Source organism: Callospermophilus lateralis, chromosome 16 (genome assembly GCF_048772815.1).
Source record: "Callospermophilus lateralis isolate mCalLat2 chromosome 16, mCalLat2.hap1, whole genome shotgun sequence".
Taxonomy (NCBI): Eukaryota; Metazoa; Chordata; class Mammalia; order Rodentia; family Sciuridae; genus Callospermophilus; species Callospermophilus lateralis.
The window spans coordinates 86964526-86977527 of NC_135320.1; positions in this window are offsets into that span (position 1 = coordinate 86964526).

A 13002-nucleotide genomic window follows, 5' to 3' on the forward strand; every position below is an offset into this window, starting at 1 on the left:
TCAAAAATTAATTTTAGATGCGTAAAGACACAGGTGAAGTACATAGCTAGACCTCTGCATAAAATCGATTTTGTTAAATCCAACATACCTGCTTCTCTGAGACATTCTTGTGGGCAAATCTTTATTAATGTGGAAGCCAGTTCCTGCGAGGGTCTTGTACAGACCCCCTATGAAAACTGCTGTTCTGCCAACAACAGGAGCCTGTATATCTAGGGAAGGGACCTGTTGGTGCTAGTGAGAACACAGAGCTTAGAGCTTGTTTAATTAACATTCCTTCTATTGCAAGTGGAAGACTGACCCATCAGCTGGGGGAAAGTAGTATCCTGTCCCCACTGGCCATGCAAAGAGTGTCTGTCCCAGACATTCAGGCTGGTGGCCCCCAGGCTGACTCCGGTATGTGGATGTTTTTTATATGGACTCTCAAAACTAAAAAAAAAAACAATGTTTTCTTGAGCCAAAGTGTTCCAAAAATCTAAAAGGATTATAGAAAATATGGTTGATTTGTCTGGTTTCCATAGAAAGCATCATGTGACATCTGGGGACAAAAAACCAACATTGCTATTTAAACATGCTAGACAGTAGTAGCTCATCACCTGCCTTCTTAAGATGGGCTGTCAGAGGCTGGGGTGTAGCTCAGTGGAAGAGCATGTGCTTAGCAAGTGCAAGGTCCTGGTTCAACCCCCAGCATCAAGTAGCAGAACAAACCAAGGAGATGGGCTACTCACAGCCTTGCTCCCCACAGCACATCCCACTGTGTTGTCTCTCTGCCTCTGAGGCCAGGTGTCAAGTCAATTTATCATCGACTTACACAGTTATTTTCCAACAACCAAAGAAGTATACTTATTCCCTTTCATTCATTTATATAACTTACCTGTATTTTTAGGACACATATTAGAAATCCCTGATAAATTTAATAGATGAATTATTACCTTCAATGCCTGGGTGTTTATTCCCTTGAACAATGACTGCATGTGAAAATTTGAATCTCATCTTCTTTCTTTCCCCCTTAAATTTATTTATTATTTGTAGCAGAAACAGATATGTCAATAACAATCTTTATAGTAATTTCTCAAACTATCAAAACTATTTAAGAAATCTCCAGCTCCATTTTAAAGAGAAAAATGTGTCAATTTAAAAATGTTAATTATTTTCAAACAAAACATTTAAATGCATTTTTTATGTTTCTAGCTATTTTGCTTCTGTACAGGCAAAATAGATTTATTCATAGAATGTAAAGTGTTAATATAAAGTAAATAAAAGTACAAACTGTTACAACTCTGAGCAACAACACAAAGGCATCCAGACAAGTGATGTTTGTTAGAGGAAAACTCTTCTCCCTGGGGATGTAGCTTGGATACCTAGGCATCCCTCTGGGTCTACTTGGCCTGTATTCTGTGGAGCAAATAGGTTTCCCACCACGTTCAAAACTGGCATTCCTACACCTGTCATAATCTCATTAATCTAGCTACATATTCAATTTCTCGAGTCAATGGCAGTGGAGACAATTTCCGATGACATCACTGTCATAATGAGAATGGGTTTTAAAGTTACAAGACAGTCCTAGATTCAAAAGTGGTGGTGTTGATGGTGCACCCCTCCTTATATGAAGATTTGTAATAAAATGAGATTCACAAAGTCTTCATGTAGGGTATAAGATTCTTGAGGACTCCGCTACTGGCCCCCGGTGTCCAGTGAGCCAGATTTTAGGGTTCATCTCTGGCTAGAGATCACATTTTTCTATTGGATTTGTTGTCTGCATTGTTTTGAAAATATATCCTCCCCCGGGGGGTGGGGGAAATCTTCTAGACAAAGATGAGGCCAAGACAGAGAATCAGTAGCAAGCTGTGAATTGATGAGTCGTTTTCAGATTCTGTGTTCTAAACTGGAGCCTCCACAGGAACGCTGGCCAGCCTGACTCCTGAGCCTTGCAGAACTTGAAGGGCTGCTCAGAAAAAAACTCTTTTCCTCAAAGCTTAATAGATTTATCCTTTGGCCCAGAAATTACACACCCATCTGGGTGCCCCCCAAATTAAAAATATATGTGCACCCAAAACTTATACATGAGCTATCATGATGCATGATTTACAAGAGGTAAACTGAGGAGCACGCAAAATGCCACCTGTGTACTGTAGTTCTGCAGTATAATTTGGGGTCTGGCATTGTGATGCCTCCAGTTCTACTTTTTTCGCTGAGGATTGCTTTGGCTGTTCTAGGTCTCTTGTTTTCTTCAAATAAATTTCATGACTGCTTTTTCTATTTCAAAAAACAAAATGGCACCTATGAATGAACAGAATGTGGTACATCCAGGTGATGAAATATCATCCAGGCAGGAATATAAATGAAATGGGAGCATACTGCATTATGAGACATCTTAAGAACATGATGTCAACTGAAAGAAGCCAGGTACACAAGACCATATTATATGATTCAACTTCTATTAAATTTCCCCAATAGGAAGATTTGTATAGACAAAAAAAAAAAAAAAAATAGATTATTAACTACCAGAAAGTGGGAGGAGGGGAGAATGAGAAGTGATTTTTGATGAGTAATAGATTTCTTTGAAGACAACAAAAATGCTTAGAAATAGATCATGAGGAAGGTTGTACTATTTTGAAAATATACCAACATTTACTAAGTTGAACATCATAAATGGTGAATTTTATGATATGTGAATTATATCTTCCCTATTTTTATATAGGTTTTTATAGTGGGGATTTTATAAGTATTCAAAAAGAGTGAACAGAAATTTCACAGGCAAAATATTTATGGACATCCAGATGCAGCACAGAAGAATCAGCAGGCCTCCACAGTAGACGTTGTGTGGACATTACTGCATAGAAAGCAAAAGCCAAGTTTGTGACTGTGGATTGGGAAGTGCTGCAGGACTGGGTGCAGCAGGTAAGACAATCTCAATCACATCACTCTCATCATGAGTCGTAGGCTTCACCTCCAACTGTAAGTGCAAAGGAGCCTTCAAATAGGCATGGTGACAGATTGTCATATCGATGCAATATCAAGAGCACAAATAGCCTTATTTGCCCGTTCATTGATTTTTGTCTTGTTTTATTTTCTCTGAGACTTACATAGACGTTGTGGGCTTTTTCTGATACACCAAATGAGAAATGAAGCAAGGGAACATACAAAAATTAGGTAAAGGAGAGAGAATATAAAAGTTCAAAAAGATTAAAGTGACAAGAAGTCTCACATGCAAGCATAGCGAGGAAAAAAACTTCAAAAATGTGTAGCAGATGAACATTTCTGTTTCTACTCATTAATTACCCAAGGAAAATACTTTGCTCTTTCTTGTCTATTTGGTTCAGATTGCTTTAACAGACTGATGGTTACACTGAAAGGAAAATGCTATTAAGCAAGCAGATTAACTTGTCTTCAACAAGGAAGGAAGGAAGGAAAGGAGGGAGGGAAGACGGAGGAAAGAAGGAAATCTTATTGGCCACTCTATTAGGATTTTCCAGAAAATAGAACCAATCAATCAATCAGTCATCAATCTATTCATCCATACACAGAGGGTTTTACTATGGGATTGACTCACATGCAATTGGAGGCTGAGGAAGGCGGGAGAGCCAAAGGTATAACTTAGTGCAAATCTAAAGGCCCTGAGGTCCAGGGGAACTGATGGGGTGGGTAACTTGTGCTTCGATGACCAGGATGAGAAGGACTGTCTCAGCTCAATTGGGCAGGCAGGTCCCACACTCTGGAAACTCCATTTGATGTTGGCTTCAGACACTTGGCCCACTCCTTCTCCATAGAAACAAACACCTCCACTGTTGAAGTTGTTGCCCTACGGTCCTGCCAAGAATCTGACACTTGCTCATGCTCTTCAGTCTTTATTCCCCTTTATTGCTTTGTCTCAAAAGCAGGAATTTTTGATAACTACAGCAAAAACAATCATAAACCCACATTAGCTGGTGCTTTGAAGCTGACTATGAAAAAAAAATCGGTATTTCTACTGATAGAGTTATGTTCTCTTTTAAACAATTCCATTTCACACCTGGGAAATCATAGAGGCAGAGAGGTGAGGCCATTCACCCCATTTCATAGGGTCAGTGAGTAACAAAATTCACACTCAGAAAAACAATCACCTGCTCCCAAATTAAGACAGTTTTACTGTCTCAGAGCATTCTGTGTCCTGGGGAGGACTTCAGTGGAGATCAACCGAACAACCTCCAATGAAGGACATTCTTTAATCTCTGACTTTTCCTCTTATCCCCATGCTTCTTGGAGGTAGGGGCCTTCTGGACTCACCTGTTTACTTTTTAGCATGCAGTCCATAACTTTGCAGTTGTCTGGGGTTGATAGTTAGGAGGACAAATAACTGGGACAAGCACATTCTGCTCTGGACCCTGCTCCTCCTTTGCCTTCTCAGCAGAAGTCGCCCTGGAGAAGTTCTGTGAGTGTGCATTTGCAGAATTGCCTTGCCTTTCTTTTCCATGGTCTAAGAAAATTGTATGAATGAACAGATGCTGGGGGGCCTGCCCTATCAGCATCAACCATGCGGAGGTTGAGGGCACAGAAAAACCCCTCTGAAGATGGTTTCAGAGAACAGTGTCTGCTGTATTGCACCGCAAGTTTAGCTTTTATAGTGGGTATGTGCCAATTTACATATAACAGTCACCATAGGCTAGAGGTGACACACAACGTATCATCTTATGGGAGTCCAGACACCAAGAGTTCAGAACCTGCCATGCAGGCTGACCTTGCACCAACAAGGGAATAACTTCTTGTCAAGGGAACAAAGAAATGGTGCTTGCCAGTGTTCTGACAGCACTTTGTCCCAAAATATAACGTTCTCTGTTAGGACTTCCCTGCTGTACGATGAGCAAGATAAGCATCCTCCATAAGTGTCCAAGGTCAGGCCCACCGACCAGTAGACACCTCAGCATCTCCCTGGAGACCAGTCCCATTGGGGAAGACATTACAATAACTTCCTGCAGTAGGCCTTAGGAATAAAGGCCCTGGCGATGTCCAGGGATTAGGTTGAGGATCTCGAGATCAGAGATTACTCTCAACATCAGGTGACCACAGTGTGACCACAAGGACTTGTGAAGGGAGAAGTGTGGGGTGTCAGGGTGAAGAGTGGGAGATGGGAGGAAGCGGGTGGGTGAGAGGACCTGAGGGAAGAACAGGACGCAGGGAGTCTCCCGCAGCGGAGATGGTGAGGGCACCGCTTCTCCCCTGGAGCTGCCCGAAGGGACCAGCTCTGTCCACACCTGGACTTCAGTCTCCTCAGACAGAGGGTGGACGCTGGTCTCCAGAATTTTAAGACAAGTTAATTTGGTTGTTTTCAGCCCCTGTGTCGGTAGAGATCTGTGACAGTAGCAAGGGGAAGCTGACACGCTCCCTTTACGAGCAAACTGCTGAGCCTAATGAAGCTAAAAACCATGGGATTTTTTAAAAGAAATGACTTCCTTCCTATGCAGCACTGACTGGTTCCCTGCCCTTATGTTGACACCGTTACCATGGGAAGGTGCAAGACGGAGTCCGAAGACCTCGTGTCTACTTCAAAACGACTTCCCACCATCCAGAGGACTGATGTTCAAAGGGCACCCTGTCCTGGTAGCCCCCAGAGCGTCCCTCCCAGCTCCCCAGTCCCTTCCTTTCCTTTATCCACTTCCTTTTCTTCTTTTGTAAATGGATGCCTCCTAACATGGGGAATGGTGGGTTTCACTGTGGTATGTTTATGAATCCATAAAGCTGCAATTCGACCTTCCTTGTTTTTCCCTGGGGTTGCATCTCCAGGAGGGCAAGTTGGCAGGCTCCTTCCACAAGCTCTGCTCCTTCCAGAGCAGAAAGGGAAAGACATTGACCCATTCCAGGGACTGTGAGGGACATGACTTCTCCCCTCCCTCCCTCCCTCCTGGTGGCAGTGGGAGCTCTTCCCTGCCAAGCAATTAACATTTCAAACTCATTTTCTTAACTTCATAAAACCTTTCATTTCTGATCTTTTATTTGGGCCATGTTTTACTTTTCATAATACATTTTTCATAATTTATCATTCATTTACATTTCAATTAAGGACGCTGGCTGTTTGTAAAAGCTACCCTGATGGGGGAGTGTGAAATAAATTATTGAAGTTGCTATAATCTGCACTTCCATTACCACCTCATTTACCCTAATGACACTAAAAAGATTGTCACCCTCAGTGTAACTCATCTCAGTAATAGAAATTCCCTTTGGAGTGCTACAGGCTGAGGTAGTAGATATTTGCAAGTGGCCTGGGTGTATAATGATGAGGTGGTGGCTGGCTGGACTTCACCCAGGGGTCTTCGTCTGGGAGCATCTCAAATAGAAATTAAATTGTATCCAGAACCTTTCAGGAAAATACCTGCCCTGGGCTGGAATAATGGACATTTAGCAAGAAAGCCATTTGATACCAATACCATAGTCCTAATTTCCTGGGCCTCTTTGGCCTCATTTCCCACATATTATTTGGCTTTGAGCAGAAAACGAGGGTGGAAAGACTGACCATAAGTCGTATGGGGCCCCTGCTATGTGTTGAACAGTCTTCTAAGAGCCTCTGCATATTACACCCCCAGAGTTCTTAAGCCACTGGGAAAAACTGACATGTAAATGAATAATTATCATTTAACTTGTAAAGAGGAAAAAACAGAAAGATAAAACTAACACTTGCTGAGCTCCTACTATGTTTGATGCAATCTGCAAATGAATTTTCTAATAGCTCCTGCCTAATCATATCCCTTGTGCTGTATTTACAAAATAATAACTGATCATTATTGCAAATATGTCACGAATGGGTATAGAAGGTGCTCTTGGTGACTGGCTCACACTCCCTACAGGCCACAGTATCTGCATCTCTCCCTGTGGGGTGTCTTTAGCTGTCTGATCCACTTTGCCAACCAGTGTGATAGGCCCACGGTGGCATGGGGTTAATGCAGCACTTTCTAACTGGTGACTGATGGGAGACCCGCAGACACACCCACCTGCCGCACCCCCTCTCCCTCCATCTCAGCAGGGTGGGCCCCTCAGGTGTTGCACACCTAGGCCAGGATTTCCAATGGAGTGGAGCTCCAGCACACGGTGCTGCTCTTTGTCTCATACTCACCTCTGTGGACTTCCTTCCTCTCTTGCCAAACTCCTTAGTCTCTTGTGGGTGGTTTTTAGCATCCCCTGTTCAATAAGCAATTTATCGAACTTAAAATTTAGTTTCTGGTCTAGTTCTGTGACTGGGACATGCCCTTCTGTAATCCATCACAAGGAATTCCACTCACTCCTAAGCCCGCAGGGCCTCTGGGTCATGGTTGCTGGATATACGCAGGAACTTCCTGGATGCATTCCTGCTTATTTTTTTTTATTTCAAATCTGGCTTATGTTTTATGCCCTTGGTATGTTGACATGTGTTGAGTTGTGGCCCTTGGAAGGTTTATTCACTCAGAACCTGGGAATATGAAGTTATGAGATTATTTATAAATAATAAGTTATAAGATCATTTATAAATAATAAGATATAATTAAGGATATCAAAATCAGATCATTCTATGGGAATGTGAGGTCAAATTCAGCGAAGAGTGTCCTGAGAAAACACAGGAAAGAAGACATGGACACTCAGGAAGGAGGAGCATGTGGAGGAACAGACATCCAAGATGCTGCCCCAAGGGGAACCCAACGGTGGTACCTGGAGTGCAGAATTCTGGCATCCAGACTCCAAGAGAGCAATTCCTGTTATTTAAGAAAGTACTGCAGAAAAGATCCCTTTGTATTAGACAGGGACCCCCAGAAAAAGAACAGATACCACACATACACACACACACACAGAGGATAGGACACACAGATACACAACAGAACAGGACACACAGACACACACAGATTAGACACACACACAGACAGCACACCCACACAGACACACAGAAATACACAGACACATCCACACAGACACACACACACAGTCTCTGGCTCATCATCTTTTTGACTTCATGGTGATGAAAAACCAATACACAGTTAGCAGATGCTAGACTTTGAATTTTTAATTCTGATTTTCCCAGGGCTAGTGATATGTGCTCTGACACCCTCTCCTAAGGCTGGGCTGCTGCAGGGAGTCCCATATGCCAGTTCACCATGTGAGTCACGTGTAAAGTTGCTGACCTAGGAAGGGCAGATTGTCTTTATGCCACTCTCCTCTGGAAACAGCCTCATGATGCATCCAGAAATAGTGTTTCCTTCTCCCAGTCAAGTGGAAGGAACAGATCAACCATCACATCCAAGGACATGTTCTGGGTGGTCTTTTCCCACTACTCCTTTCCACAGCAGACCAGTGAGAGTGCACGCCAGTCTAAAGGCCTGTGTTCCCAGACTGGTGACAGAACTGTCACCTCCCCGCTCCTCACTGTGCTTTTCCACACAGTCTCCTGTGGCTGTAGACTCCTAGCTCCCATGCTCTTATGCACTGTTTTCTCTGCCTTGGATTCGAGTTTCCCTGCTCAGCACTCACCCTCCTTTGCTGTGGACCCTGGCTTAGGTCCAGCCTGCCCCCGTGCCCTGCTGTCCATGCCTGTGTAGACTGTGCTCTCAGAGCCACTGACTGACCACGAGACTTGGTCCTGCCCTCCAGAGCACATGTTCCTCCTCCTTTGCCAGGAGTTGAGTGTTGTCCAGAATGACCCCCTTCAGTCCCATGAGCCTCCAATGGAAGAGGAATAACCACACATGCTGTGCCAACCCCCACATATGTGATTCCCCTGTGCAGTGAGAGGGTGGAGTTGACTAAAATGCCCATTCTGTACAGGAAGGAAGGAATGCTTGACTGGTGATGGATGAAACTGGACAAATCAGTCAAAAATAAAGGAGTAAGTTGACAAAGGTTTCAATATGCAAATGACTGTGCTAATAGATTAATAAGTTACAAATTCTTTCAAGAATTGGACATACTCTTAGGGCAAAAGAGAGCAAGTTCGTCAATTGACAAATTGGCCCAGATTGGATCCTAAATATGTAGATTTATTTCAAACTAAATGAGACTCATGTCTAAATTTTGGGGTCCTCTCAAAATTCTTAGGTTGAAAACCTAATCACCAAAGTCATACAATTAGGTGTGGCTTCTGGGAGTTGATAGCTCTTGGGGACTGGGGCTCAGGAATGTGATTAAGGTCCCTCTAGGGATCTTACGAGAGTGGCCTTGCTCTGTAACACCTTGTGAAGTCACAGGTTCTTCACAAGAGGAAAGAGAGGAAAGTTCCTTCCAGACAGTAGGTCAGTGGTGCCTTGATCTTGGACTCCTTTGTCTCCATAGGTTTTAGAAAATATTTGTGTTTATAAGCCACCCAGTTTATGGTATTTTGTTATAGTATCCTGAACATACTAAGACAAGGACTTTTCTGCATGATAATATGAACTCTTTCACTAAACAAGGGTAAAACTTTCACAGCAGCTGAAACAAGCTCAAATAAAATATAGACAGACATCTGTTTATATGTTTTGTACTCAATGAACATTCTAAATATGAGAAGCCTGACTCCAGATGCTGCCCCCTGTTGACAGACACTGTACTCTGCAACTTGCTTTCCACCAGGAGACTCAAAGCAGAGGATGACTCTTCTTGGCATCCAGAGCGTTTGCACTCAATGGGTATTTTACTGTGAACCCATCTTCTTAGTACAGGGGCTATAATTTGTTGATCATTCACATGTTTTAAAGTTATTAATACCAGTTGTTCACTTTCTGAAATATTCTACCCACATGTTACTAAAAGAAGTAAAAATGTTTTACGATTGTACAACTATGTTCAATGAATTTTAATTCCCATTAAAAATTACATTCCTAGAGTATATATCAGGGATGGAAATTAGATAATGTCCATTTTTTTCTTGTTGGATAAAACTAGAAGCTTTATTCCGATTTTAAGCAATAACTACACTGAGCACATTGAATCTTAAAAACTTCAAACTGTATTATAATCTCTAAAATGTAAGAGGAGAGAACAATCAGAACAGATTTTATACAATTTCTTTTTGTTGAAGAAAAGAAAATTTAGATTCAAAGATACATCAATCAGGGACAAATTGGGTGACAGAAACCACACAATGACTTCAATAAGAGAAGAGGTAAATAAATACTTATAAGTCCATAATAATAATTAAAAATACCTCTACAGTATGAGCCTCGGGTTGAGAGAAAGCAATAGGGGAAGGCGTGGAAGGCAGCCTTCTCCACGGGTGGCATGCAGAGCCCGCTGCAGAAGGCATGGCTGCACCCACGGGTGGATCCGAAGGTCCTGGGCTGCCCAGGCCAGCACATGTCTATAGGGGGTGGACAAGCAGACGGAGGGCAGGTGTGGGGGTGTGGAGAAGATGAGGTGCCACTGTGGACAAGAGCTGGAGCACCTGTTTTCTGAGAGGAGTCCCCAGAAGGCAAACCTCTCTCTGGAGGGCTGGGTGGGCAGAGGTAATGGGGTGTTGGTCAGGGAAAGGCCTATTGAAGGCCATCAAGAGGTGAACACCAGGCCAGATTGGGGCTGGGAGGTCAGCAAAAGACTGTGCATTGGTTGCTGGGCTGCTGCAGTGTGCCCCCAGAGATGCCCTCACATGCACAGCATCTATGCCAACTGCAGGAGAAGCCTCTCTCTCCTTCAGTGTCCCTTAAATAGCCTTTACCGGGAAAGTTTAGCATCCTGCTGTCTGCAAAAGAAAAATTCTTACAGGAACCCTTCTGTCATCACAGAGAACACATTGGCGGATGAATTGGAGGTGACCGACAATTCAATAAAACAGGCAAGCAAGGTAGACGTGCCCTGGACCACCCAGTGGCACGGTCAGGGTGAGAGTGAGGACTCCTGCATTTCCACCCTGGCCTTTTCTCACTGTGAACACCTTTCCTTCAGCCCGGTCAGGTGGACCCATAAGGGCAAAAAACCGTGGAAAGGCAGTGGCGAGGCCATCCTGCTGGTTCGCGTGGTCTTATGTAGTTGTACCAGCAAGACGTTCACAGAGACTTCATTTCCATTTCTCAGATGAGCTTATAGAAGTTAATCAGCCTTCACGAGGTGGGCAAGTGATCTCAAAACTTTGTTGGACAGCCCTTGGAAAAACTGCCCAGAAAAATCAGAGACAGATTGCAAGGCGCAGAGGGATTCCTGATGGAAGTCTTCCCTGTCTGTGTTTCCTCATAGCCTGGCCCTGGGATCTCACGCAGGCACCAACGAGAAAATCTGCTGCCACCAGCCTGCTCAAGCCAGATTTGTGGATTGGATTACTCCAGGACACTATTAAGTCAATGACACAGACCTCTTTGAAAGCCAGGTGAAGCAAAATGTTTCTTGTACTACCACCGAAATTCCTAATGAAATAATGCTGATAATTCTAAGCCATCATTTAGTATTCTTGATGATTGAAGGTAGAATAGAGACCATGGAAATGCCCAGATTAAGTCCAAGCTTTAGGATTTGCCAGCCTCAAGACATAAAGCATCTTATGTGATCTCATAGTCTCGGCTTGCCTATAATACAACAAAAAAAGTAGTAGAATAAAATGGTGCTTCCCTGTGAATGGCCATCCAACTGCAACCTCGTGTTAGCAGACTGAGGCAGGTGCTTTGCTTTGACCAGTGTAATGCCAAGAGATGTGAGAAGTGCTATTTCCATGTGGAATCTTCAAGAATAATTCTGTAGTCCTACCAGTTTCTCTTTTGCCTGTCTCTGCAATTGGCAAGTGAATCTTGCTCTTTTGGTCCTAGGACCCCAAATGTTCACAGAGCTGAGGCACATCTGAGCCATGATAGACAGGGTACATGAGTGCGAAACTGATCTTACTGAAATTTAGGGAGAGGCAAGACTTTTGGTTTGGATCTGGAATATTCTCCCGTAAAGCTCATGTGTTGAAAGCATGATCCCCAATTCAGCAGGGTTCAGGGTGGGGCTTTTAGGCAGTGATGAGGGCTCTGATCTCCTCAGCACATTAATGCATTTGCTGGATTCATTCATTGATAGCTGAATGGAACACTGGATGCTAATTGTAGGCAGGTAAGGCATGGACGGAAGATGCAGATCTAGACCTTGGACTTCATCTGTTCCTGGAGCCTTGTTCTCTCTGCTTCCCAGCTCCCATGAGATGAGCAGTGTTACTCCACCATGATGTTTTTGCCTTGAGCTGACGAATCATGGAAAGAACTTCAGAAATCTTGAGACGAAGAAATAAACAATTGCTCCTCTGAGTTGTTCTACTCAGGTATTTTGGTCACAGTGATGAAAAGCTGACTAACACAAGGAAATATTTGCAATTGCAGCATTGTTTAGCTGATTGTTACAGATGAAAATAACCCTACTGATATACATATGTTAAAATGTTTATGTATTTTTTGTCACAATGTCATACTTTCTTGGGCACTGATAGTACAGCAGTGAACAGGACAAATATGTGTCTTAATTCCTTGGATTTCCCATTAAACAATGAGAAGAAAGACCACAAATAAATGAAATATAATAAACAGCATGATCATCTCCTATTTTCTCAAATAATCTCATCTAAGTTTTTAGCATTTCTATGACACATCAGGCACTAAAAGAAGCCAGATATGCACCCCTGAAGCTGTTGTGCGAACACACTCAGCTCCTCTTTGCACCTGGGAAATTCATCCTTCAATCATGCATCTTGACCAGGAAGAGTTACTGAGCCCCTGAGCAACTGACTTCCCCATTTTCAGTTTCAAAGTGACCCATTCAGAGTTCTGTTTCAGCAGTTTGCATAAGCTCCATGAGGGGAGGATCTGAACGTCAGACACCTTGGCACCCCAGATCCAACAAGAGACCTTAGAAATACTAATGGTAGCAGGTGTGGTAGTGCACACCTGATCCCAATGGCTCGGGAGGCTGAGGCAGGAGGATCACAAGTTCAAAGCTAGTCTAAGAAAAAGCAAGGCACTAGGCAACTCAGTGAGACCCTGTCTCTAAGTAAAATACACAACAGGGCTGAGATGTGGCTCAGTGGTTGAGATCCCCTGAGTTCAATACCTGATCCCCCACCCCAGCCTAAAAAGAAAA